We start from the raw sequence: 23,092 nt of genomic DNA, 5'->3' as shown, positions 1-23,092 counted from the left end.
TCAGCACTTGCTCCTAAAGCAGTTTTTATACAGGTAAAGCACTCTTAAACAAAAGAAAGTACTTCATTCACCTAAATTCCCTTGAGTACCCATTTCCCTATAGGTCCTTTCTGACTCAGTTACACAGCTATCTTTTTCACTATTTCTAGCATGTCGAAGGGTCAGTTGCTGGCGTCCTCTCCCGTTCAGCTGGTGAATCTGGGAATCTTGAGGCAATGTTACAATTGCCTCATGTACACAGACAACCCTTTCCTCCTCCCAACAAATACAAATATATGCGAGAGATGCAACTATATAGCCAAACTGGAGGCTGAGCTCTCTCAATTCAGTACTGGCAAGACCAGTCAGGAGGAGAAGGTAACCACGCACACCACAAACCCAGTCACACATAGAACTATCACAACTGCAAACCAAACACATAAAAACACAAAAACATACTCGGAGGCGCTGATTAAAAATCTACCAAAACAACAGAGGCCTCCAAAGCAGATACCCAAGCAACCGCCACCTCAAGACATAGCACATGCAACACATAGTTCACAAGGTCAGTGTGCTAAACAGTCACAGCCCTTAAGGCCAAACAACATGCCAGACACACTTGTAATAGGTGACTCCATAGTCAGACACACTGACGTCCCGCTCACCAGACTGAACAAGGAAAAGGTCACAATAAACTGCCTGTCGGGAGCTAGAATCCGCCACATAACACAAGCACTCAGGTCACTCCACAGCAAGTACAAATATGACTCAGTCATTGTACATGCCGGTGTGAACGACCTGAGACGTACCTCCCTGGACTACATGAAAAGAGACATAGAGGAGCTCTCTGATTATGTAGCCCGGCCGGTATGACCCTGACCCTGAGAAGCATCTTACCCTCACCAAGAATGATGCCACAGTACAAAGACAAAATGATCAGTTTTAACAATTGGCTTAATTACTGGTGTCATTCTAAGGGGATCCAATGTCTGTCTGCTTGGAATGACATGCTTGATAAGCCACGCTGCTTCACAAGGGATGGCTTGCACCTGTCACCCCTGGGCTTTCGGATATTGGCCAAGGCTCTTGCCACCCCCATAGTGCCTTTTTTAGGCAAGGCTCAAATGACAAACCTACCTCCCTAGAAAACACAAGTGGAAAAAAACTAAGGGTAATGCTGCTCAATGCCAGAAGTCTAAACCTCAAGATGCATGCCCTCGAGGCCCTCCTCAGTATGGAGAACATCGATGTCTGTGCAGTGACTGAAACCTGGTTCAAGGCTCCTGAGAGCACCCCAGCACTATCAGGTTTTACCTCATATCATGCTTTCCGGCCCCAAAACCTGGACCGAACCACAAAAGGAGGGGGAGTATCCATATTCATCAAGGATACCCACACCTCCAGGTTAGTGGCAACGCACGAAGCATCGGAGACCATCCAGGTGCAACTAACCATAGGCAAAACTGCCTTACAGTTTGTAGCATGCTACAGACCACCCTCTCAAACTCAGGAACCCCACACAGCCTTCCTGAAGACACTGGAGTTTATGAATGTCTCTCCAAATACCATCATATTGGGAGACTTCAACTACCCAAACATAGACTGGGAACATTACTCAAGCCCCAACACCCTAGCCCAAAGGTCCCTAGAATTCATAAACTCAAATGCAATGGAACAACTAGTCACCATTCCCACAAGAGGAGACCATATACTAGACCTGATCATCACAAACATGGGGACAAAATGCTCCACACCGGAAGTATATCCCTCTTTGGTAAGATCAGACCATAAATTAATCTCACTGGAAATCCACATCCCGCCCCCACCCCCTGCACAAAAGACCACAGTGAAGAACTTCTCAAAAGCCAACTTCACACTTCTTAAGACTGAAGTGGTATCCTTCAAGGCCCCTGGGCCAGTGGAAACCACAACTCACACTGCTGAATCCTTTGCAAATGCCTTCTACGGGCACCTTCAAGAATGCATGGATCATGCAATCCCAAATAAAACCAAGACCCATTCAAAGGCAGGCGCCCGGTCTGGTGGACCCCAGCCATAAACAAACTTTACAACAGGAGGAGGAAGCTACTACATGACAGAGCAAAATCCCTAAAAGGGAAGGCATCTCTGATCAGTACTAGCAAAAAAACTACGATCACTCATAAAATCATCCAAGGCCAACTTTGAGAGAAAAATCGCAAAAGACACAAAGACAATCACAAGGCCTTCTTTAGCTGTGTTAGAAACCTGGGTGGAAACTCCCAGATATGCTCAGAGTTAGTCCAAAATGACACAAAATACACTGAACCCACTGACATTGCCAACATTCTGGCAGACAGGTTCAGTGCAAATTTCTCCTCCCCAAAAGGAGAAATAACTATCCCAGCAGAGTGTAGCCTCCCTAACATCTCAGATGCCCAGGTGAGAGCCGCCCTCTCTAAAGCTAAAAACACAGCATCAATGGGACCGGACAGTGTCCCGGGCTGTGTGCTACATGAACTCCAAGAGGAACTAAACCCACACATAAGGCTGCTGTTTAATCTTAGCCTTACTACAGGATACGTACCCAAAGAGTGGCGTATGGCAACAGTGGTCCCACTTCACAAAGGCGGTGCTTCTACGGACCCTGGAAATTACCGCCCCATAAGCTTGACGAGCCTGGTCTCCTATGGAGAGGATCATTATGGAACTCATAAACAAAGACATTGGGGACCTACAGACATTGGATCCTACCCAATTTGGCTTTGTCAAGGGCAGATCCTGCCTTTTGAACTTGGTCGACTTTTTTGAAACAGTCACTAAGGCCATTGATGAGGGTAAGGCAGTTCACACAGCCTACCTTAACCTTGCAAAAGCCTTTGACACAATACCCCACTCGGGCATCATAGACAAACCCACCAGCTTAAATGTAAACCCATATGTCACAAGATAGGTTGCAAACTGGCTCAAGGACAGAACCCACAGGGTCAGAGTTGCTGGAGCTATGTCAGACTCTAAGCCAGTCACAAGCGGTGTCCCACAGGGCTCAGTCCTGGAACCCCTCTTGTTCAGCATTTATTTTTCCGAGGTACAGGCAAACATAGGAGGATTGTGGCTGACAAAGTTCGCAGATGACTGCAAACTGGGCGCCATAATTGATATTCCAGCGGACACAAACATCCTTCAGAGAGGCCTCATAGAAACGGATAATTGGTGCCAGAGCCATGGCCTTAAGCTGAACGCCAAAAAATGTATAGTCATACCCTTTGGGAAAAACAAGGTACCCACAAATTACCACATAGGTGGTAATCCATTAAATACGGAAGAGGTAATCAGGGACCTAGGGACCCAGGTTGACAGTAACCTCTCATTTGACACTCACATTGCCAAAGTGGTTAGGAAGACCTTCTATATTGCCCACCTTATCATGAAGGGTTTCACATCTAGATCAAGAGAGGTCATTGTGCCCCTGTACTCTTCTCTTATCAGGCCAATGATTGAGTACAATGCCCCATTTGGGATGTATCTTACCCGACACCTGCAGCAGTTGGAAAGACCCCAAAAGTTCGTCACCAAGAGGATAAAGGGTCTTAAACATATGTCATATGCTGCCCGACTGAAAAACTCCAGCTCTATTCAGTCGCATACTGCCTACTCAGAGGTGATCTGTGCCTGACGTACAAGGCCATGTCCAATCCGAATTAATGGACATGCTCCACCTCAGAAAATCCAAATCCATCAGAGCCACGAGAGCAAGAGACTTAAACCTCAACACAGAAATAAATAGGACGTGCTGGAGGGACAGATTCATAACCCAGAGGCTCCCTACACTCTGGAACAGAATCCCAATCCATGTTAGGCAGAGCCCCTCACTAACTCTATTCAAGAGAAATCTTGACGAGTGGATGGGAGATCGTAGGTTTACCCCGGGGGTCATCTCTGTGTCACTACTAGACAGAGGCACAGTAAACTAAACCCTAAAAGGGCGTAGTATTCTCATCCTAAGGGGTGGTGAAAGCCACACACACTCTGGCTAGGCTTATAAATGCCCTAGGGCAGATAGCCTAGTATGAACCTATGAACCTAAGATATGTTTCTGGGTGTTACCTAGGCAAATATATATATATATATATATATATATATATATATATATACATACACACATTTAGCAGAATACACTTACTATGCCCAACTATGCCCATCTTTTTCCACAGAAAGGAATGTGCTTTTTATGTGTAGAGTATCTAAGAAAGTTGGGAACAATCATACATGAAAATTCTGGAGTGTATTGTCTCACAGCAGGTAAAGATAACGATTCTGCACAGCCTTCATTTAAAGCAGACACAGGAACAGGTTTCCCATCGGCAGCTTTCACAGCAATTTTGGGCATAGTTTGGCAAATTTTATATCTTTTTCAGGTTAAAAAAATGGTTCACTCTTCGTAAATCTGCTCTGATTTGATCAAATGCCTCCTCTCACATGAGCCAAGACCAAAACCACTGTGAGGCAGAGGTAATAGAAAACTTGTCACTTATTCCAGTGATCCATTTAAGATTGCAATTTTAGTTCCTCACACAGACTTCATCTTTAGGTGCATAACTTCTCAGCTTTGTGGGGATGCACATGGATACGCAATAATATAGCAATAACCCACGCCTGGGTGTGGGTAATGCTGGATTTACCCACGGTTGATATGGTTTGGTCATGAGGGCGAAGCCCGAGTGGCCAAAGATAACCGTGGGTAAATCCAGCATTACCCACACCCAGAAGTGGGTTATTGCTATTATACAATGACATTATTTAAGAAAAAAATAATTACTTTTCTTAAATAATGGCATTGTATAATGCCTCCTTGCTGCCCTTCCGTAGCTGTCTGGTATTCTGCGGCAGTTCTGATGTACTGCACATGCGTATGCTTATGCAGAACATCAGAGCTGTGGGCAGAAGCAATGGAGAAAGCAAGATCTCCGTTGGTTTTTACAAACTGTCTCGCTATGTTAAAGTAGTTTAACATTGCGAGACAGCTTTAAAAAAGCAACTGAGAATCTCCATTGCTTTATAAAGCTGTCTCGCTATATTAAACCCATTTAACATAGCGAGATACCTTTAAAAAAAGCAATGGAGATAGGAAGATCTCCGTTACTTTTTTAAAGCTGTCTCGCTATGTTAAACTCGTTTAACATAGCGAGACAGTGTGTAAAAAGCAACGGAGATCTTGCGTTCTCCGTTGTTGTGAAAAAAGAGTTATACTAATGGAAAAAATCTGGGCGACTGGACCTTTTTCCATTAGTATAATTCTGATTTACAACGTGCACGCTGACTAATCAGTGTGCATGTTTTGGAATATTAATGGGGGTCGTTGTATAATGGAGGATATCTTTTGAAATTCTTTTTTTCCATTCTGTTAAAAGAAAATGTTTATATACTACAAACTGCAGATGGTCATAGACAAGCTCAGGAAAGTACATTATTAATTACTCTTTTAGTTAGTCATAATTTTTGCACCTGTTTATTCTTAAAAAAGTGGTTAGTTTCAACTAAGGCAGAGGTGATCCCTTCACATGGCTTTCTACAGCAAGACCATTTAACCTTCTGCATAACAAACCAAGAATGAATGGCAGAGTCCTAGAATATTCAGATAGAAGACATAAAATCAATTAAAAAATACTTTGGAAGCTCTAACTAAAATTGTACAAGCCTCAGCCCTAGACATTGCTCGTATTAAATTTACCACATCAAACTACAAGACACAACTTAACTATGCTAGTAAACTCTACCTAGGATATGATATATAGGGGCACTAAGAAGGCTCCACTGCCAACACTTTTTGAAGAAATATTTTTTGTCATCTTCCTGAAAACCAGATAATAAGTCAAGACTGAGACAAATATACTTGTACAACGGTCTTTACTACATTTTCTATATACCTATATTTACCTCTATCTGTGATGATCACATCTTTGGCCTGTTAAATCAGTAATGCATACTGATGTGTCTCTTCTTTGATTACCTTTCATTTTTATTATACCTCTTATCCATTTGTGATAGGAATTTATCAATGACATATTGACGGCATGCAATAATATGGGTCCCAGTGTTCAGCGGGTATATTATTATGGTTTTCTCTTTATTTTGCTTTTGTTGTTTGGTTTTCTTTAAACACAAGGTTTATGCTGCATTACCACCTGGGAGAAGCTCAAGATGGACAAACTGAGTAGGTATAAGAACTGCTGAGCTTCTTCTCATAACAATGCTTGATAAGTTTAAAAATGATGCTTTATATTTGTTCAAAACTATGTTTTTAGGGTTCATTTATACTGTTCTAATGAAGAGAATGAGGTGGATGGTACCTGGTTTCAACTGAAGTACTCTTATCCAGCAACCTAGTCCTGTCATAGAGAAATAAGTAGATTTTTCCTACAAATGGATGCATGTATCTGGGTATCAAAATAACAGCTCACATAGCCCAGTTAATTGATGTTAACAGGAAAACCCTGGTTAAAATTTATTTTATATTGGAAGAAATCCTTTAAACCCTTCCTTATGAAGATTCAGATGGTCAGGATGTACATTTTACCCAAAATGCTCTTTCTAATGGGACACCTACCCCCATTGGTACAAATTACACTTTGGTAAAAAGATTCTAACCTTGATTTTCAACTTTTTGTGGAATAAGTTACCCTGTAAAATCAGCAGATTAAAATTGTTTGCCTCTAAACAATGGGGAGGGCTAGTCCTCTCATACATAAAACAATACAACGATTCCATGTCTGAATGTCAATTTGTTTGTTCCAGACTCCACCCCATGCTTATTGGGTGTCAGTGGAAATAGGTTTTGGAATATGGTGATGTTCTAGTACAAGACACTAAAAAGATTTAGGATCTTGGAGGCTGGGAAGACTGGGTAACGAATAAGATCTTCAAATAGGGTCAACGTCAAGATAAAGGTCTTCTATGGAAAAGGTTATACAACAATAATCTAATAAATACATATAAGGTCTCTGAATGGGCAAATTGGATCAAGGCTGATATTCTGTGCCTTTTTTGATGCATGGGAGGTAGAAAGTCACAAGATAGAAGACTTCAACAAACTCCAGTATAGGTTTTCTAATCAATGACTAATATGGTGGCAGTATCTCCAACTGCAAAATTTTGTGTGTTAAGGGATTAGATTTGAAGCCGTTTAAGAGGATGAATGCTTAATGATCATTAATAAATACAGGGTAGACACCCATTCATACAAAGGAAGCCTCAAAATAAAACTTTTCTACCATGCAGAAAGAGATATACCACCATCTACTGCTTAAATTAGAAATAAATGGTTACCTTTATATAAAGATTTCCCAGAGACCCAATCTGAGTGGTAGTTTTCTTAAAATCTAATTTTAATCATAATTTACCAGACATTCACCAGTTCATGATATTTAGAGTTCTGTACCAATGCCAGTATTCTCACAAGGAATTAAATGAGTGGGGTGTATACAGCACTTCCTTATGTTGGATTTGCAATGCCGCTAATGCAGACTATATCTATATGATATGGTCATGCTCTACTATATTCAAGTTATGGAGATCAATCATCAAAGTTTGCATATTAGCTACCCCCTACCAGACCATACATGTCCAAGCTTTTGGTATTCTACTCTACCAGCCCATACATGTCCAAGCTTTTGGTATTGTTGGATTACATCCAAATTTGCATATATTTCCACCACACAACTGAGATGGATAAGAACTGTATGCTCATCATCCTTCAAAGGATTCTTGTTCAAGCACTGGGAGTCAATGGTTTCTCAATGGAAATACCGGTTTCACAAATTCATTTTTAGATACACCATTTGGGATAAGATACACAAAAATGAATGGACTTCATGGTGAGTGATATGACTGTATGCACTGACAAAGAATAATAGATTGCTATATTAATTAACAATATCTAAAAAATCAATAATAGAGTTATTAAGCAGCCAAAATGTTCAGTATCTTTATAACATTTGATTTTGTGGGCTTGATATAGATTTACGTTTTATTATGATGTTCTGGGTTAAATTGTTTATATGTTTCTTTTTTTTTAAAAATGTTGATCAATTTTAATAAGGGAAAGGAAAAGACAGGAAGAATTGGATATATTTAGTTAAGCGATGATTGTGAAATACATTTGATCAATTTTGTTTGAGAGGACTGGAAGATGGTTCGTCTGTATGATTAATGTTAAGCTTTGGTTTTGTACTGATGTATATTTTGCTATATTGTTAGCTTATTTGGTTGTACAAATTATTAATAAAGCTTCCTATTTTTTTTAAAGAACATCTCAACTTTGTATGTTTATTAAATATTTACTTTTACATCCTTTGGTTTCCATAGATTTTTGATTCAGTTCTGGCAGCAAGTGAAATGTGGATCTGAGCCTTTTCTTCATGGTAGACAAAGCTGTTGAAATCCAGGGAGTAATTTTGTAAGGAAACAGTCACGACTATGTCTTATTCCACATTTTAATCTTTCATTTTCTTCACTTGTTATTTTCTTGTCTACATGCAATACTCTCATTAGATAAAACCAGAGATACTACAGCGGTTATAAAATGAATTTATTTCTCTATGCCTACAATGGTGAAACAAAGCCAGTTATCAAACAAAACAATTTTTATACTTCCAAATATGCGTAAAATAATTAACAGTTTTTTTACCTGATGCATGTGAAGTGGAAGAGAGACCAGATGGCTTAATGGCCAAGGTCTTCGCCTCCCATGCACAAGGTTCGATCCTGACCTCCAACCAATGCCTGTTTGGAGATAGCATGTTCTCTCTGTGTCTCCATGGGGTTTCTCCCATGTCCAAAAAAAAACATGCTGAGTGTTTCCATCTCAAACTCACCAATGAATGGAGCTGTGGGCAGCAGCACAGACTCTACATGGTGCCCTACAGGGGGAAGAGTTGTACAGACCAACTGCTTTGGGCATCTACTGTGGTGCGCAGTATCCTCAAGATAGGAGAACATGGATCACAGACTGCATGCCATGGCAGGGTTAGCCACTCAATGGTGCAATATATGGCTCGAGGTGATTCAGTCATGTTGACTAATGTTGCCAAAAATGAGCATGGTTAGTTACCGGTGATAAGTGGGTTGAGGACCTAGCCTACTCTGACCCATACTAAGGACCCTTGCTATTGGTGGGAGGGGGGTATATGTACCCCTATTGGCCAGTGTGTGCCCGCCATAAAATCCAGCAGCCCTGGGTCAATAAGCTACTGGCTGGCCAGTGTTTAGTTGCCCAGCCTGGGTTACCTGGGATAGCGCTGTTGAGCAAAAGCTGGATGTAAAACCAACCAACCTGCCAAACATGAACTGAGAATTGCTACGCTTAATGTAGGCTCACTGACAGGATGCAACTTGTAAGTGGATGACATGATGATACGAAAAAGGCTGAACATCCTATGTATCCAAGAGATGAGATGTAAGGGCAATGCAGCAAAGCCACTTGGCTTGGGATCCAGGCTCTACAGCTCAGGTGGGCAGGCTAGAAATGGTATAGGAATTGTGTTGAGAGAGAGGCTTCAGAAGGCAGTGAGGGATAGCATCATAATTAATGACAGATTCATGGTAGTCAGGCTCCAGTGTAATGGCAGGGCAGTTTTCATAATCTCAGCCTATGCCCCACAGCAGGGTGAGAAAAAGAGTGCATTCAGACAGCAGTTGCAGGACCTACTAGATAAAGGAGGACAACATGAATTGGTGTTGATAATGAGCGATTTGATTGCACATATCAGGACAGACAGTACAGGATATGAGGACTGCCTTGGTCCACATGGGTGGGGCAACAGGAATAAAGAAGGAGAAGCCATTCTAGACTTCTGTCTGGCAAATGGCTTGATAGTGGCCAACACATGGTTCAGAAAGAGAGACATTCACAAGATCACTTACAAGAGCAGCCAACATGCAACTCAGGTAGACTTCCTCCTAGTAAGGAAAAGACACTGGGGTAGAATCCATGATTGCAAAGTCATCCCCAGTGAAACAGTTGGTTCACAGCATAAACTACTAGTTTCCACAATCAGCTGCAAGCAGTGGTCAGAGAAGGCTCTAAGGTCAACAGATACCAGGCTGAAAACCTGGAAGTTGACTGGAGAGAAAGTACAGCAGTTCAAGGATTTACTCAGGGCTCTAGCACCCCACAAAGAGAAAGAAATAGGTGGAGTTGAAGAAGAGTGGCAGCGTCTAAAAACAGCATGTGTTAGGACTACAGAAAAGATATGTGGCTGAGCCAGGTATGGAAATAAGGTAAATAAGGAAAGCTGGTGGTAGAATGCAGAAGTCCAGGAAGTCATCAAAAGAGAGAAGTACAGGAAGAAGTGTGAAATGGAAAAGACTGACCAGGCTAGGAAGGACTACTGGTTAGCTAAGAAAGAAGTTGCAATAGCAAAGAATAGGGCATAAGAGAAACTCTACAAACTTCTGGAAAGTGACTCAGTAAGGGGCACAAAAGCTATATCAGGTTGCAAGGCAAAGACAGAAAGATAAAGAAGATAGACACCCTTCATAAGAGATGCCAGGAACAACCTGCTCACCAGTCCACAGGACATCAAAGGCAGATGGAAGGAGTGTTTCCAGCAGCTTCTGAATGCCCACAAAGGTTCCTCACTAGATGAATCCAGGGGGTATATAAACACAGTGTCCTATACAGATCACCTTAAAGCCCTTTCTCTCTACTCTGTCTCCAAGAGGCTGCCATACAAAATCCAGCTCTGATGGACCTTTTGCACATCTGCAAAATGAACAGCATCAGAACCAGTAGATTCAAGAACTTTTACATTTTGATTGCATCATTAATAAGATATGTTAGCGAGACAGCTGTGTGTCCTGGAGGATCCCCACGCAGTGGAACAGGCTCCCTATCCATGTGAAGCAGTGTCCACTCGTAACCCTTTTTAAGTGTAATCTTGACCAGTGGATGAGAAATTGTAAATTCACCTCTGGTCTGGCCATGTGTCTGAACAGCGGCAGACAGTAAAGCCTAAACTAACATACTCCACCACCACAGTTAAAAAAAACTTCCTAACATACCCCCTGCAAGTAAATGCCCATGATACACAGGGACACAATTGGGTTGGGTTGCATGGCTAGGCTTGTAAGGCCCTGGTGGTCATTAGCCTATTATATACCTATGAACCTATAAGAAAGCCCCACAGAAGCTGTACTGCCCCAGAAACAGCCTACGATGAGAGAAGAGGAGCCCATCTTAGAAGAAGTAAGAATACCACTAAGGAAGATGAAATCAGGAAAAGCAGCAGGCTCAGATGAGATCACAGCAGATATGGTAAAGATGCTGGGTGAGATAGGGGAGAAATGGCTCCAAAGGGTACTAATGGCAGTCGTATCCCAGATTGACTGGAGAATAAGCATACTTGTGCCAGTGTACAAGAAAAAAGGGGACATCCACAACTGTGGGCTGTACAGAGGCATCAAACTCCTACCACATTGCATGAAAGTTCTGGAGAGAGTGACTGATAAACAGATACACAGAGTAGTACAATGCAAGATGGGAGATGAGCAGTTTGGATTCAGATCAGGATGCAGCACAACTGACCTGATGTTTGCACTGAGACAGATACTTGAGAAGAAGCTAGAGATGAGGAGAGAGTCCAACTGGGCATTCCTAGACTTGGAGAAAGGATATGACAAGGTCCCAAGAAAGCTGGTCTGGCCAGTACTGCATTAGTCTGAAGTCCCAAAAACATTGGTAGAATTAGTGCAGGCTATGTAGAAGGACCCAGGGACTCAAGTACGAACAGTGTCCTTCCTCACAGAGGGGTTCCCAGTGGGAGTGGGTGTACACCAGGGTTCAGCTTTGAGCCCACTGCTGTTCATACTGGTGATGGACTACATTAGCAAACAGGTTGGGGGGGACAGATCAACAAAGCTGCTGTATGCAGAAGATGTGGCAGTACAAGCAGACTCTGAGCTAGAACTTCAGCAAAGGATACGAGAATGGAATGCAAATCTGAAGGCACATGGGATGAAACTAAGCACAGATGGTGGTAATGGCAGCAAATTGGGGAAATCAGAAGAAATTGAGAACAGAGACACAGAAGGGAAGATAGTGGAACAGGTAAACAGCTTCAAGTATCTGGGAGGGGTGGCTGAGGAGAAGGGTAGTCTGAATGAAGAGGTCAAAGGTAGAATCAGAGAGGCTGCAGCCAGGGGAGCCAGCAGGATTTTTTGCAGGGGGGTGCAAACCCACACCACTCCACCCAGCCCCCCACAAACCATTCCTGTGTCCAATCACTTGGTTATTTCTCCCCAGTTAACATAAACACTGTTCAAAACTCTCAGTATGCATCCTATTTTATGCTTTACTTCTACAATGATTACAGATATTTGGATTTAATTTGTTACGTGTTTTAAATTTTATAGCACAAACACTGATAGAAATTTGCTAAACAAAGCAATAGTCTTACAATGAAAACAGGCTTAGCATTAAAACTTCTCTACCTTTGAAACTTACATTCACTGAAACTGCATTGAAAACCACATTCAAAGAAAATGCATCTGGCTAATAGCAGGTTAAGTTTACCTTTGAGCTGTTTTCAACTCATAGGCCCCTTGCACACATTTTAGGACCATGCAACAGTTCTTTGATTCATCTTCCTGATTGTATTAATTATAATATATAATAACTGAATTATATCCCTTGTATAATACAGCACCACTTGTTAGAGTATATTTTAAATTTATAGTTTTGAACATTTTTTTCCAGTAAGCAATAAAACAAAACATATGAACCAATAATGAAACACTGCCTAGTTTAGAACATTTCAACCATAAAAGGCCACTCAAACTAATGTCATTACAATCCACCAATATCAGTCAATATGCACAATCTCTGCAGAAGTAAAAGTCATCTGAATAATTCCACATTAAAGAGATCTGAAATGAATGAAAAGATTGTTGCTAGAAAACAACTTTATATTTCAGTGTTTCATCTATAAATTCTGTGCCTGCTGCCCTTGAAGAATAAATTGCCTATGTTAAATTTTAAAAAATGGTAAGCTGGTATACTGCAATAGAGAATGGGTGGCAAGCTGAAAAACAGGTTCATAGTTACTAGGCATATCATCCAAAGGAGGACATACTCAGGACTGCAGCACCTCACCTCCTTAAAATACAAATCTACATACTGCGGGAGTAGAACCTGCATCTACATCATGATGCAAGCATGCTACCTGCTGTGTTACTAACACTGCTTTAAAATTTTATATCACAATAGTGTTATTTGCTAAACAAAACAGTTGCATATTGTAAGCAGACTTAGCATGAGCAGCAATAAAATTATTTTCCCTTGAAGCTCACAATTCCTTAAAAATGCACTGGAAAATAAATTCCACCTGTTAACTCTCACTAGGGCATTTCACTCTTTCTCACACACACCTCAGCCTATTAGTGCAAGAAATCTGGACAAAACCTAAAACAAATAGGGACAGCTTATAAATATTGCTCTCATGAACTTAGAATAATAGGATTTGTGTTAGTATGTATTTTCTAAAGGACATGAAGTCTAAAACTCAAATGTCCGTCATTATTTAGCAACTTCAATCATTTTTAGGAGGAATTTGGGGCAAAGCTCTGGACATTCTTCAAAAACCTGGACAGCTGAGGGGTATGTTACCTCCCTCTTATACATACATGCATACACACAGACACACACGCGTGCACACAGACACACACGCGTGCACACAGACACACACACACACCTCTCAATCTTTAAGCACAAGAAATCTGGACAAAGCCTGTCATAATGTTGGGGACAAAGGCCCAAAACTAGGGACACATAGTTGTTAGAATGCATTTTCTGGAGGATATGTAGTCTGAAACCCAATAGCATGTCATCATTTAGTAACTTTAATCCTTAGCTCATCCCAGTGATTTGTCAAAAAAAAAAAAAAGAATTCTTATGAGGAATAGACCAGAAATATAAGGCAAAAATCTGGACATTCTGTGAAAATCTGTACAGTTGGGAGGTATGACACACACATACATCCCCCACCTCCTTAGAAAGTGGATAGAACAAGTTTTGCATTAGCATGCATTTTCTGACGGATATGAAGTGTAAAGCTCAAATGTCTGCCATGATTTGCTAGAAAAACACAATTTTATCAGAAACAAACCGAAAAATATGAGGCAAAAATCTGGATAACTGTGAGGTATGAATCCCCCCTTACACACACTCCTACCTCCCTCTTACTTAGACACACACACACACATCCCTACCTCCCTCTTACACACACACACCACTACCCTCCCTCTTACACACACACACACACACACACCCCTACCCTCCCTCTTACACACACACTCCTCCTCTCTTTTTCTCTTACAGACACACACACATGTATACACGCGCTCTCTCTTTCTTGTACATACACAAACCATCCACTGCCCACTATTCATCACCTTTTGTGTTGAAGCTCCTTAGATACAGTGCACATACTTAAGCCATGAAACTAACAGAATTATCAGTTTGATAATGAAAAATATTCTCTAAATATCAGAAGAGACAGGGGCATAATCTAAGTGTGGAAGATGATAGCAGAAAGATGCGATAGCATCATCCTGTGAAATAAGGATGGGGAGAAGAAGGGAGAACAGCCAGTAGATTGTAAGGACCAACTAGTCCCTTGCTGTTTAAAACTGTTTTTTCACAAAGAGGTTGTAAACTCAGACTGAACTATGCGAATGTCCAGTTGAGAGGAATATATTCATGGCCTCATGCGACAACTGGAGAAGGGATCATTGACAATGTAAGAATGTAAAGAATTTAGAATATTAAATATACTTACAGGGCTGATTAGATTGGCTTATTGTCTGCTTCTGCCATCAATGAAATGTAAACTTCAAAAATGAAACGCGTATCACATTCTGTATTTATGCATTTATATAGAACAGTCATCATTTTATTAAAGATGTGTGGATGATGATATCCTCATACCTGGAATGTAGGCTATCTGCTAAATCTCATTGAATAATCCTTAATATAAATGACTTGAACTGTATTCAAGCAGCATGTCAGCACTTACTGTTAACTTGGGTCTATATTAAATTGTTGACAGCACACAATGACGACTTTGAAATGTTCGACACCAAAATGTCAAACTACGAAAATAGTGAACGGATTTCTAATGGAAAGAAATCGGTTGTCCGTTCCCTGACACCTGCCCTTTCCTTAAGTGTAGTGCGGTCTCAGAGTTAGAATATTTAGTTAGGTGGTGAGGGGGGGGGGGTCACAGCCCCCCACTTAAATATATTTATGTATGACATATATGACCATTCACTATTTTCGTAGTTCGACATTTTGGTGTAGAATATTTTAGAGACAACATTGTGAGCTGTCGACAATTTAATATATACCCGTTAACGTTTGTTAGCTCTATGATGGCATTTAACTGCATTCATTTCCTGCACTCTTTTACATTCCTAATGTAAGAAGTCCATTATACACCCATCGACTTACACACATGCACCCACACGCACTTCTTACATACATGCATACACACTCCTACCTATCTACCTACTTCTTAAATATACACACATCCCTACCTACATATTTCTTACACACACACACACACACACACACACACACACACCTCTTAAACACTTACACATGCACATACCTACCTCTCACTTGTACATTTGTCCGCAGTCCAAATGTCTGCTGGAATTCAAATTCCATGCGGGCGTGGAAGATGAAGATGTAAAGCATCAAATGCACAGACGCAAAAGACAAAAATAGGTTGCAAACACCTGTTATGTCTGTGCAACTGGATGTGGAGGGCGTTCTTAAAAAAGAATGCCCTTACAAAAAAAAAATAAAATTTATATATATATATATATATATATATATATATATATATATATATATATATTTTTTTTTTTTTTTTTTAATTTAAAGAAAATTGATCTCCCAGCCAGCCATTTCCAGAGGGGGGTGCAAGTGAATCACCCAACCAGCCAGTTCCAGGGGGGTTGAAGTGCATCCCCTTGCACCTGCCTGCAGGCACCCTTGGCTGCAACCAACTAGCATAGAGTATCAGGAGTAGTCTATGACAGAAGAATGCCAAAGAAGCTGAGAAGTATGGTGTATAAGACAGTGGTGTGACCAGTACTACTGTATGGTATAGAAGTGATAGAAATGAGGTGCCTGAGAAAGGTGGTAGAATGCACACTGTGGGAGAGATGAAGAAATGAGGAAATAAGAGCAGAAGCCAAAGTAGCTCCAATTGCAGGAAAGATCAAAGAGAACAGATTACAGTGGTTTGGGCATGTGTGTAGAAAAGCAGAAGGCAATCTGTTGAGGAAGATTTGGGACAGACAGAAAGAAGGTAAGAGGAAGTCCAGCAACGAGGTGGATGGATTGTGTGAAAGAAGATCTGTGACAGTCAAGCATGAGTGTTGAAGAAGGCAGGAGCGTGGCACTGAATTGAGAGAGTTGGTGAAAGTTAACACAATACCCTGACCCCATGTAGAAATAAATGGGAAAAAAGGGGGCTGATGATGATGCATGTGAAGTGGAAGAGTTCACGGAATATCCATCCATCTTCCCAGGATGGACTAGAACCATTAACCAGTAATGTAGATTAGGACTTTTCTGGCCATTGCCATGAGTGTAAAGTTTTATTCAGTGGTGATTTGCTGTTTGCCTGACAATCTCTGTACATCTTTTCCAGATCTAGATCAATGTTAGGTTGCCATACATATACCCTGGCTTAACCTTTTACACTGGCTATTCCAGGATAAGTGTTATGCAATATGCTTTCAGTGTTACACCACAGCTGGCATATGTGGCATAAATGTTGGCTTGGATGTTTTATGTCAACCTATGCAGGCATATTCATGCACTTATAACAAAGATATAGTTCTGGCAGTCTACTGTTTGTGATTTGTATACTTAGCAAAAACATGACCATAAAATACTTTAAAAAATTAAGTTCCGTAAATTCTAGCTAAATCTTTATCTTCTCACTCTGAGTAGTTTTGCTGAGCACGTGTTGGCATAACACCAGAGATGCTTATGATCACTGAACATTCTATGTGAATGTATAGCTCTTATAAGATTAAGCATTACATTACTGGACTAAGACGGTTGTCAGCTAAATGATAAATTCCTCAGCAGACTCTGAGAAAGTTGTAGACTTTCAAAATGCTAGTTCTTATTCTCTTCTCCATACCCACCATACAACTTTTACATAAAAAAGGTTGCAAAGACTTTAATAAGCTTTCATATTTGCAAAGATCCTATTATAGTAATTGTATCCGTCATTCTCTGACCCAATTCATGGTTGTGATTTATATGGACAGTCTCTCACGACTCAGCAAACATACAACAGAGAAAAAACTAAAGTCAGTTGCAGGATATACACACACACACACACACACACACACACACACACACACACACACACACACACACACACATACAGTACATGTGGCACCTTTGGGCAATTTTGAGGGTGGATGGCTAACTTATACAATACACAACACAAAGAATGAGCATCTTCTACATTGTAAGTAATGAATAATTTTTGAAAAAGCGCACATTTATTTTTTCAATAATGTGTTTATATTCTGCACATACCCTCTGATTCATGTGCAGTACTTGGTAATGAACTTTCTATCATTCTGCAATATGTAGCAGGTGCAGATATCTCTCAAAGAAGTACACTGTACATGTAAACATTTTGTACTTGGTATTTATGGTTATTACACTTATCATCCAAACCATATTAATAGGTATAGATCATAGCCACTCATCAACACCCTGCAAAGAAAAAGGTCTTCTACATGACATATAGAAATTATTCCAAAGACATTACTTGGTTAACATTTAGCTTACAATCTCCACACAGTTAACAGCTCCACCCATGTCAGTACTCAATAATGGTACCACAAATGCAGGCTTTTTTAGAATACTTTACAGAAGCAAGCATTTTCTCATTTTAATGGTCTATTTCTTCTTTTCACATAATAGAGATGGAATAAGAAATAGTTCTAAATCTGAAATATCTAGGCTTTCCATCTGATAAAACATGAATAAACAACTCCTTTTAACATGCTCTCTTTTTTAAATATAGTGTATTATTTAATAAGTATATTCTCTAGAGCTTCATTTTCAGAATGAATGTACTTTATTTCTCCAAATTTTATTCAACCAGCTTCTTCCAAACTAACCTGTGCCATTATCTTTAACTGTTTTCAAAGGTAATGCTTCTTCTGCTCCTTATATGCAGCTATCATGTTAGCAGCTCCCACAGATTTTATATCTTCTGTTGCGTACTTTTCAAAACAAAATTATTTGGTTACAAAACTATGTTATTTCCTTGAATTTTTAGGTTCATAGGTTCATACTAGGCTATCTGCCCTAGGGCATTTATAAGCCTAGCCAGTGTGTGTTTGGCTTTCGCCACCTATTTTAAATTAATTTTGCTATGCCCTTTTTCGAGGTTAGTATACTGTGCCTCTGTCCAACAGTGACACAGAAGTGATACCCGGGGTAAACCTTTTGATAACTTATAATGGTTATACGTCTTCCTGTATTAGCTAACTATGAAATCCCTTTCATCCTTGGCACGAATATTGTGTATGCAATCAAAGTTAAGTTTCCCCTCATTTCTTTAAACACACGATTCCTGGTTTTTTTTTGGGGGGGGGGGTTTGTAGTTTTACAGGTTCTGCTATCTACCCACCTCTACCACAAGCATGGAGTTTGTTTAAATTTCATTGGGAAGCATTTATTCTGTTACATGCTACTACTACCAGCTATCCAATTTATAAAACTTGTATACTTTACTACATTAACTGTTAAAACAGTATTTAATGCATTTTCAAATGTTAGGTTATTTCCTAATCAAATTCTTTGTATGTATTAGTCATTTATCCCATTTACAATGTTGCCTCAACGTTTGCTGAAATGTCTTTCTATAACTACATTTTTAGGCTGAACTTCTCAGCTCATCCACGTACTCAGTCACATATTCTGTATGTTTCATAGTACAAGACTTAAACTGTATCTCTTTCCTCTCTAAATACGTTTAGGATTAGAATAATTTTGTAATAAAACTAGTGGCTGCACATAGGTCTTTTCATTATTTTTCACAAGTAATTTTATAAAGTCATGTTATTGAACTGTGCATTTCATCTCTCATACACAGTAAATTATAAGTTCATAGGTGGTTGCTGGGCTACTGACCCAAAGGTCTTTATAAGCCTAGCTGTGAGTGCTCAGTGTAATACTAGAGAAACCCAACATAAAGGATATTGCTAAAACTTGAGATCTTAGTTAGCAACAACTGCCCATATCTAGGAGTGTCATAGGTGAAATCCTGGGCAGGAATTTAAGGTTTCCCATCCAGTCATCCAGGCTACTTAAATAGGGTCATAGAGGGGCTTTATTTGATGTCAACTGGAAGCCTAGTCCAGAGGAGTAGCAATCTCAGAGACATATTCATCTCTCCAGCCAGTCCTATTTATGTGGCAGGTCAGGTTAAGGTCCCTGGACAGGGTGACATTTGTCCCATTTGACTTGCGGATGTGCAGCATTTCCATTAGGTATGGATCCAAGATTGCTCTGTAGGCCAGGCACAAGTCTCCCCTAAGTAGTCTGTATGCTACTAGGTCCTAAACCAAGTATCTGCGACTGCACATGTCAACATCTTCAAGGGAGAGCAGTGCTTCCAGAGAGGGCAGTTTTTTTATTTAAACTCCTAGGGTTTAGTAGCATAACCTTTAATTTACTTGTGAGTGATACTTTCACATTGGAAATTTTGTTCTTGAGACCTTGCCTAAAAAAAGGCACTATGGGGGAGGCAAGTGCCTTAGCCAGTAACCAAAAGCCTAGACATAAGTGAAGACCATCTCTGGCAAAGCAGCGTGGTCTATCAACCCTGTCATCCCAGGCAGACAGGAACTAGATCCCCTTAGAATGACACCAGAAACTAAGCCAATTGTTGAAGTGAATAATTTTTTGTTGATATTGTGGTATCATCCTAGGTGTGGGTAGAATGCTGCTCAATGCTAGGGATATACTTGCCTGGGACTCACATTCATAGAGCTCAAACATGTCTCTCTTCATATAATCCAGTGAGGTATGTCTCAAGTCATTCACACCAACATGAACTATGATGGAGTCATAACAGTACTTGTTGTGAAACTTGAGTGCATGTGTGATCTGAAGAATCCTGGCACCTGATCATCATCTGACTGTAATATTCTCCTTGTCTAGCCTGGTGAGTGGGACATTTGTGTATCTCACAATGGAGTCATCTATGACTAAAAAATTTGGTTTAGATGTGCTTTGTCTTGTGACTTACTTGGTGAGACACTGGCACTTGTGTTTGTATATGTATTGAGTGCTCCAGGTGCTGTATTAGGTGTAGCATGTTTGTGTTTGGAAGGTGTCTGGTGGTTAGGTAGGTTTCTGGTGAGTACCTCCACATATGATGGTTTATGTGTGTTGAGTGCATGGTTTGCATAGGAGGTGTAGTATGTGTGCTGACAACCTGGTTCAGTGTTACTGTTCTGTACGTGAGAGAGCAAGGATTCCAGATTCTTAGTGTAGATGCATCTCTCACAAATTGTACTTGAGTGGTTTAGGAGTATAGGGCTTTCAGTGTACATGAGGCAGTTACTAAACTGCCTCAGGATACCCATATCAATTAAGCTGGTAGGAGAAATGGAGGGAAACTGACCATCCATAATTCTACATTAAATCCTGTTTTCAAGTGGGGAGAGAAAATGGAGGGGTGTGGTATAACTGGATGCTTTAAACGTGGTCTATACTAATGTGGTGCTCTATAAAAGGTATATACTAGCAGAGGTTCTCTAAATGGTATGACACTACTGTAGATTTGGTGGGTTTGGAACTGTTTACAGGCAAAACTGAAGCTGAGGTGCTCTCTGAGCAGCTAAGCACAATTTAAGGACTTATCAGTTGGATCACAGGCAGCTACTAAGGGAAAATGTACCTACTGAAGCTTTTGCGGCTATAACCTCTGATGGTTACCCCCCCACTGCATGGTAGTGTATGATGGTGCATGGAGGTGTGTTACTCATAAACAGATGAATACAGCAGAGCAGTGGCTGGTCACCTAACTCTGAGGAGCTGTGTTAAAACAAGCACAAACCCATGCAAATGCAGGGCTTATGTAGCAACAGCAAACAAATTGAATTAAATAATTTAACCAATAAAAAACTCAAACCCGAGCCCTGTGCCAGCACCATTCAATCAGATAAGTCCTAACTGCATCATCCTTCCAAAAGGGTGCAGGGGGGCCCTCTACAGCAAAAGGTAGCCTGGTTTAGTGCTCAATTTAACAAACAGAACCAGATTCAGCATGTCTGAATCTAGTCTATGCATAACAGACAAAAAGTGCAACAAATCAGAAAGAATAGTTTTCAAAAAATCAGCAATATAGCAAAAATACAGTTTAGAAATACAAAATACAGTATAAAATTGTACTTATGGTTGGCAGAATGCAACAGATTCCTTGGATTGCACATATCTAATTGTATCATTTATTCTCTTCCCCTGTTCAAGTCTGCAGCACCAAAAGCAAAAGTAGTGTAGGAGTCCTTGCAATTAGAAAATTCTAGAAGCAAAAATAGCAGTGATGCAGGTGGTTCAATCAACTTGAATTGAAAGTTCTGCATGTACTTTACAGAGCACGGAAACATAATGAAAAGCTAGAGTTAATTACTGAAAATCCAATACAGGACACTTTGAGGGCATTTTTTTCTACAAAGCTCTGAATTCTGCTATCTTGGAATTGTAAGAAGGCTGGTTGTTCTGCTCACTCAGTTGTCCTTTCAAAGACTAGCTGCTTGTTTCTTATTTTTGAAACTGATATTGCTATGCTACTCAGAATGAGGCTGGATATGTCCAAGCCTGAATCAGGTATCATTTTGGAATACCTCCTGCCTGACTGTTGTTTATGATGGTGGAAACTTTTCTGTTTAATGTATGTCAGTTATCCTTTGCACTTAGATGAGGAATGGAGAGCAGAAGGCAGCATCTCTGAAAGGTGGTGGCCACTGTAAAAGGGCTAAAAATCCCTGGCAAACAGCACAGTAAGTGATAAACTGAACTGTGTTTTTAAGTGCTACTGTACTAACAATCATTGAATCGAGGATAGTATAGGACATGGTCCCTCTGTAATAGCATTGGTACATAGTTAATTAATGCAAAACATGAACAATTTAAAGGGAACTAATGTAAAGTGTCTATCCATCATAGACAGTTTGGATAGAGGGATAAACAGCATTACCAAAGTAACCCATATGAATTTGCAAGAACTTGGAAAGCAATTATTGATGGGTTTGGTATGCTAAATTCTTTGAGGTCACAAAGAATAAGACCTGACTAAATGGCAGATAACCGGTGCACGCTGCATAACTTTAAACATACAAGCATAAATAGCAGTTATATATATATATGGTGAATGCAAGTCACTTTAGAGAGAATAAACAGGAGCATAATGCAGCAAAGAACAACAAATCTCCCAAAGCTACACAAAATACTTGAGTGAAGAGTTTTTTCAGGTCTATTATGCATCTGGGTAGAGTGGATTTGTATGAGTTTGTGTGAATCTCACAGGGAGGCCATACTTTAAATGTACACTTAATCTTGTGTTCCATCCTCCATTTAGATAGCTTATTCAATCAATTACCCCATACGGTATATGTGCGGTGGCTATGGTGCAACTCCCTGAGCATCAATTGCCCAAAGCACAAGACAAAGAGGAACATAACACTAATCACTATTTTCCATAGAAAATCACTGTTGGTGCTATATCTAAATATGCAGTGGCAGTAATGCCTTTGTTTTGGGACGATTTGCCCTTCTTCGCATTGGTATGATTATGGAGTCGACACATCAAGGGTGTACTTCACAAACCTAAAATACCACATAACTGACATTCAGAACATCGAGATCACAAAATCAAAATATAAAAATCCTGACAATTCAAAAATCCAACTTTCACATGACTGAAACTTTACAACACTGAACAACCTGCAATACAGTACAACTGCAAAGACATGTCCTGCAAATATTCTCCAGCAACATTAAATTCTCACACTACACATAGAA

General features: G+C 40.2%; 1 protein-coding gene and 1 long non-coding RNA gene across 3 annotated transcripts in view; one reads left to right on the top strand and one right to left on the bottom strand.

Annotated features, from left to right (window-relative positions):
• The window catches only part of LOC122816916 (protein FAM13A-like), a 1,835,067-nt gene that overhangs the window by 1,202,877 nt on the left and 609,098 nt on the right, over positions 1–23,092 (bottom strand). The window lies entirely within an intron of this gene.
• Positions 1–23,092, top strand: part of LOC122816917 — a 752,891-nt gene that overhangs the window by 454,023 nt on the left and 275,776 nt on the right. The gene's annotated exons all lie outside the window — the stretch shown is intronic.

Source organism: Protopterus annectens, chromosome 12.part0 (assembly GCF_019279795.1).
Source record: "Protopterus annectens isolate FY-2018-M chromosome 12.part0, PAN1.0, whole genome shotgun sequence".
NCBI classification, from domain to species: Eukaryota; Metazoa; Chordata; order Ceratodontiformes; family Protopteridae; genus Protopterus; species Protopterus annectens.
The sequence above is the reverse complement of the archived record's forward strand: the minus strand, read 5'-3'. Positions and strand labels throughout refer to the sequence as shown.